Consider the following 6446-nt stretch of genomic DNA (forward strand, 5'->3'; position numbering starts at 1 on the left):
AAGCATTGATAGCAAAAGTTTAGAAAACACACAGACTCTTATCACTAGAGGACCAATCAGCAGTATAGTATGTCTAAGTAATGGAGTACCATATAGCCAGTTAAAGGGCTGGTACCAAGGCTTTACAGAGTGATTAAACATTTTCTTAAGAAAAGTAAGAGCCACCAAGTGGTGGTGGAGCACGCCTCTAATCCCAGCACTCGGGAGGCAGAGGCAGGTGGATCTGTGTGAATTCGAGGCTACCCTGGTCTACAGAGCGAGATCCAGGACAGCCAGAGCTGTTAGACAGAGAAACAAACAAACAAATGGAGGGAGAGATAGGGGAGAGAGAGAGAGAGAGAGAGAGAGAGAGAGAGAGAGAGAGAGAGAGAGAGAGAGACAGAGACAGAGAGAGAGACAGAGAGAGACAGAGAGAGAGAGAGAGAGACAGAGACAGAGAGACAGAGAGAAATGGCCATGAAAGAGTTTTTTAAGTGCAGATGTTCTATTACATCTACAGTATAGATCTCTCCAGCCTAGTGTGGAACAGTTTGCAAGAGAAAAAAACTAAAGAGACCTCAGCAGCTTGGAGCGACGGCTCTGTGGTTAGAGCACTGGCTGTTCTTCCAGAGGACCCAGGTTTGATTCCCAGCACCCACATAGCAGCTCACAATTGTGTGCAACTCCAGTTCCAGGGGATGCAGTGTCCTCTTCTGGCCTCTGTGGATCCCAGGCACGCAGGTGCACAGATGTATGTGCCGGCAAAACACTCATACACATAAAATGTTTTAAAACTGTGTATTGAGACCCCAGTTGATGGCCTAACTTAGGGTGCTCACCAGGGAGAAGACACATAAGGTGCCTAGTGGGGATCGACTGATATGGGGGTGCAAGAGATGCCTGCCCTGGCAGAAGGAGGCTGGTGGTTGTGCACTCTGAGAGGGGCAGAGGAGAAATGCAGGTTTGGGCTGAAATGGAAACATGGGCCTGATCTGGATGAGCTGGTGAAGGTGCAGTGGGCAGCGTTTGAGATGTTTGGTTGTGGGTTCGATTCCTAGCACCCCCACGGTGGTTTAACGCCAGTTCCAGGGGATCCAATGCCCTCTTGTGACGTCTGTGAGCACCAAGCATGCACACATTGCACACACAAACATGTATTGTGCACACAAACATGCAAGCAAAACACTCACACAAGAAGTAAAATTAACGGGCTGGAGAGATGGGTCAGAGGTTAAGAGCACTGGGTGTTCTTTCAGAGGTCCTGAGTTCAATTCCCAGCAACCACATGGTGGCTCACAACCATCTGCAATGAGATCTGGCGCCCTCTTCTGGTCTGCAGGCACACATGCAGACAGAACACTGTTACATAATAAATCTTAAAAAAAAAAGACATTATAAAAAAAGAAGTAAAATTAACGAATCTAACAGACGTGTTAGAGAGAGGTGCTCAGTTGTATGTGGGCTCTGCAGCTCTCAGGGTAGAAGTGGAGGGCATGTGGGAATCTTTCGTCTATGTGACAAGTACAGCCACATGGCAAGGTAAAGTCATCTTGGGAGAGAATCCAAGCAATGGGCTGTCGTGCCCGGCACCCCCAAGGCAGGCAGAAGATAAGTAACGGGACCGTGGAGGGCAACCCCCAAGAGCATGGAGAGGTCACAGGGAGGATGTGGTGAGGTCCGCTAGTCTGTCTCCCACTTGACTGAAAACCTTTGAGTTTTTATAAATGGGGTTTTATTCTTCTCGATTTCCCTGTCCCTCCTCCCTCAGATATCTACCCACCTGCAGTAATTCTGTCTTTCCCTCCTCCGACACTGATCGAAATCCCTCTGAGCCCTACGGCCTTTCCTGAGTGACCATCACTTCTCCTCGTCTCCCGTAACTACACTTGCCATGGCTGCTTTTTCGGGTCTGCCCGCCCTTCACAGTTCACCTCTCTGTCTGCAGAGTGGAAAGAGACGTGGTATATCCCAGTGTCATAATCACACACACACAAAAGTCTCAGCACAGCACACCAGGAAGCCATCGCTGAATGTGTGGTGGACAGATGGATGGATGGATGGGCAGGTGGATGGATGGATGGACGGATGAAGAGACGGACGGATAGACGGACAGATGAATGGATGGTGAGTTCTCAGAAGTGTAAGAAGCTAGTGTTATTTTTGTGACATTTCAGAACTTTACTAGGACCCGGTGCTTGTGGTAAGCTCATTGAAAGTGGTTTTTTTTGTTTTTTTGTTTTTTTTTTTTTTGGTTTTTCGAGACAGGGTTTCTCTGTGTAGCTTTGCGCCTTTCCTGGAGCTCACTTGGTAGCCCAGGCTGACCTCGAACTCACAGAGATCCGCCTGGCTCTGCCTCCCGAGTGCTGGGATTAAAGGCGTGCGCCACCACCGCCCGGCTCATTGAAAGTGTTTTATTCATATTTGTGTCCTCAGTGCTTAGTACAAAACGCGATACCACAGTAGGTGTTAAAAAAGTGATTAAGAAATCAACCAGTGGCCGGATATGGTGGCACATCCTTTAATCCCAGCACTCAGGAGGCAGAGGCAGGTGGATACCTGAGTTTGAGGCCAGCCTGGTGCAAACAGCGCATTCCAGGCCATCGAGGCCTAAATAGTGAGACCCTGACTCAAAAACAATCGATCAACCAGTAAATACAAAGTCATGTAATTTGATGTGCTTTCCAAGCGCAGCCAAGCTCGGATGCAAGAGCAGGCAGTTCCACCGGCCGGGGAGGGGCGACCTAGTCCTTCAGAGGAGCTTGACTTGGTTTGTACGGTGTGCACAGTCCTCTGGGCAGGATGCCTAGTGTCAAGTGCTTCACATATTTGTTGAATGAGTAAGTGAATGAATGAATGAGGACATGGCATGTGTTTGGCAGAATTCTTTTTTTTTTTTTTTTTTTTTTTTTTTTTTTTTTTTTTTGGTTTTTTGACACAGGGTTTCTCTGTGTAGCTTTGCGCTTTTCCTGGAACTCACTTAGTAGCCCAGGCTGGCCTCGAACTCAAAGATCCGCCTGGCTCTGCCTCTTAAAAGTAGTTGCCTAGCCGGGCGGTGGTGGCGCACGCCTTTAATCCCAGCACTCGGGAGGCAGAGCCAGGCGGATCTCTGTGAGTTCGAGGCCAGCCTGGGCTACCAAGTGAGCTCCAGGAAAGGCGCAAAGCTACACAGAGAAACCCTGTCTCGAAAAACCAAAAAAAAAAAAAAAAAAAAAAAAAAGTAGTTGCCTAAACAGTCATTTGCAAGGACACATTTCTGCCCCGCAGTGCTGAGGGCCCTATGGGGATGGGTAGCCCAGGCAAAGAAGAGCTTGAAGGAGAGAAGACTGGCCACTACCGATTAGCTGTGGGATCCAGATGCTCAGAGGATGGTCCGGAATCCTTTGTCTTTCCTCCCCCTTCGCCGAACTTGCTGTCCACACACAACCGGGCACCGTCCCCCGTGGACCCCCTGGCGGCCGGCCCCTCCCCTGTGGCCCTTGAACTTCAAGAGCACCCATCCGCCTTTCTGTGGTTCCTAAGCGGCTGTAAAGCCACCTCCTCTCCGGGACCAGGTCCCTGAGCCTCTTAAACAAGCACTTTGCTGCCTCCTAGTGGCTTCCGCCATCAAGGAACTCTCCCAGGAAGCAAGACCAGCGGGCTCAGGTCGCTCACCACTGGAGGACGGGCGAGCACCCCTGAATCCTCTGGACAGCCCCACGTTATTACTGACTGCTCCGCTCCGGAAGCAGCCGTAGCGGTCCCTCAGCCGGGCCCCGGCTGCTGAGCCAGCTGCACTCAGGCTCTGGTTGTTCTCGAGTCCTGCCGAGGGTTGAGGGACATTCAGGTTAGGAGCACAGCATACCCAGGCTCCTCTTTGCCTTCCCCAGCTAGGGACCGCTGCCTTTGTGGGGTGGCGAGGAAACCCACCCAGGTCCTCGTGGCATGCAGCATGGGAGGAAAGGCCTGTGGAGAACTAGACGGCCCATGCCTCGTGGGACGCTAGCCACTGTTGTATTCTAGCCAATTGTTTGTGCAGCTAACGGAAATCTAAGCTAATAGCTCCCGGGGCTACTTGGTGATCTTGTGTACCTACAAGGCAGGGAAACAGCTGGGCCTCAGGCACCATCTGGTTGCCAAAGTGTCTAATGAGAAGGCTGCTTTCTTTTTTCGTGTGTGTGTGTGTGTGTGTGTGTGTGTGTGTGTGTGTGTGTGTGTCCGTCCATGTGCATGTGTGGTTGACTCTCAAACCCAGGGCTTCACACATGCTAGGCAACTACTTTATTGTTGAGGTACACCCAGGCATCTTTTTGGGTTTTTTTTTTTAATGGCTAATTTTAAGACGTCCTCTTGGGGCTGGAGAGATGGCTTGGTGGATAAGAGCACTGGCTGCTCTTGCAGGGGACCTGGGTTTGAATCTCAGCACCCACATGGCAGCAAATAACTATCTGTAACTCCAGTCCCAGGGGATCTGATGCCCTCATCTGCCTCCCTGGGCACCAGGCAGGCACATGGTACGCAGATATGCATGCCGGCAAAGCACCTGTGTGTGTAAAATTAAAATAAACATTTAATTAAAAATGCTCTTTTGTCTTTGGCTTCAGGTCTCTCTGTGATATAATTAGGTATGTTTTTTTGTTAGTTTGTTTTGAGTATTACCCTGCTTAGGTTCTCTGAGCTTGAATCTGAAGTTTATTCTTCCGTCATTTGGAAATATTCCTTTGCCCTTCTCTTTCTGGGACTCCCCAGTCATCTGACATTGCTCCACATGCCTTGAGTGCTTAGTTGGGGGAGTTGGGTTTTAGTAGGTGTTACATTTGGTCCATTTCTATTGACCTAGTCTCAAGTTCATGGGTTTCCCACTCCTTTTATTTTTGTCTAGATTGGCAACAACCTTGTTAAAATAATTCATCACTGTATTAACTTTTTGAAAAGATTTATATTTAATATTTTTTTGTGCTAAGAATTGAACTTAGAGCCAGGCAGTGGTGGCACACACCTTTAATCCCAGCACTCGGGAGGCAGAGGCAGGTGGATCTCTGCGAGTTCGAGGCCAGCCTGGTCTACAGAGTGAGTTCCAGGAAAGGTGCAAAGCTACACAGAGTAACCCTGTGTCGAAAAACCAAAAAAAAAAAAAGATTTGAACTTGGGGCCTTGCATGTGCAAGGCGAACATTCTACACTGAGCTATATTCCCTGCCTTTATTTTTTAATCATGTGTATATGTTTACGTGGGTGGGTGTGCCTGTGGGAAGTGTCCGTGGTGTTCAGGAGAAGGTTTGAAGCTCGTGGAACTGGACAGGCACTGTGAGTCGCCTGACATGGCCTGGGCACCAAACTCAGACCCTGTGCAAGAGCAGTGCGCACTCTTTTGTTGTTTGTTTGTTTTGTTGGTTTTTGTTTTTCGAGACAGGGTTTCTCTGTGTAGTTTTTGTGCCTTTCCTGGATCTCGTTCTGTAGCCCAGGCTGGCCTCAAACTCACAGAGATCCTCCTGGCTCTGCCTCCTGAGTGCTGGGATTAAAGGTGTGTGCCGCCGCTGCTTGGCACAGTGCACGCTCTTAACCACTGAGCCATCTCTCTAGCCTCTAACTTTTTTACTTCTAGAATCTCCATCTTTTACTTCCTTTTCTATAATTTCCTGTTCTTTATTCCAGGCCCCCATTACTCATGGGTATTGTCCAGCTTTCCACTAAACCAGAGCCTTCAGGGTATTGGCTCCTGCTCCTTCCCAGTGGCCTGCTGACATCTGCAGTATCCCAGCTGTACACACCTCTCTTTTTGAGATGACTTATCTAATCAGGAAGTTATGCCTACCCTGCTCTTCAGAGTCAACTTCCCACAGTATATGTGACAGGATTACACAGCTTTCCATCCCTGGCTCTTTGCCTGGGTTCTTTCTAAAAGATTCTTGTCCCTTTTTCTCCACACAGACCTTTCCGCATTACTTCTGACTCCTCATCTTGAGGCTCCTGTGGCCATGAACCATGCGAGCAGAGCTATGGTCAAGTCCCACATATAGTCCCTCTCTGCCTTCCTTGGCTTCCCTTGGGCTATTGTTGTTTGGTTTTGCAGACAATGTCCTATTTGATCAGGTAGGTTAACTCTGTTCTGAAAAACATGCATCCTTTATCCCAATCCCATTACTAGAAAAGCAACACACACACATACACGCACGCACGCACGCACCACACATGCACACATGCATACCTCCCCAGGTTGTTAGTGGAGCAGGAAAGGAATCTATCAGGCACAGATTGCTTGCCAGAGATCTTACTAAAGGACATATAAGAAGTCCAAGTCCTCCATCCTTCCATCCTGGTGACAGGGTTTCTCTGTGTTGTTTTGGTGCCTGTCCTGGATCTAGCTCTGTAGACCAGGCTGGCCTCGAACTCACAGAGATCCGAGTGACTCTGCCTTCCGAGTGCTGGGATTAAAGGCCACTACTAGGAGCTTTAAGCACCATGACAAGACTGTGAAAACATATAAAGCCT

The sequence above is a fragment of the Peromyscus maniculatus genome, chromosome 20 (assembly GCF_049852395.1).
Source record: "Peromyscus maniculatus bairdii isolate BWxNUB_F1_BW_parent chromosome 20, HU_Pman_BW_mat_3.1, whole genome shotgun sequence".
In the NCBI taxonomy this organism is placed as follows: domain Eukaryota; kingdom Metazoa; phylum Chordata; class Mammalia; order Rodentia; family Cricetidae; genus Peromyscus; species Peromyscus maniculatus.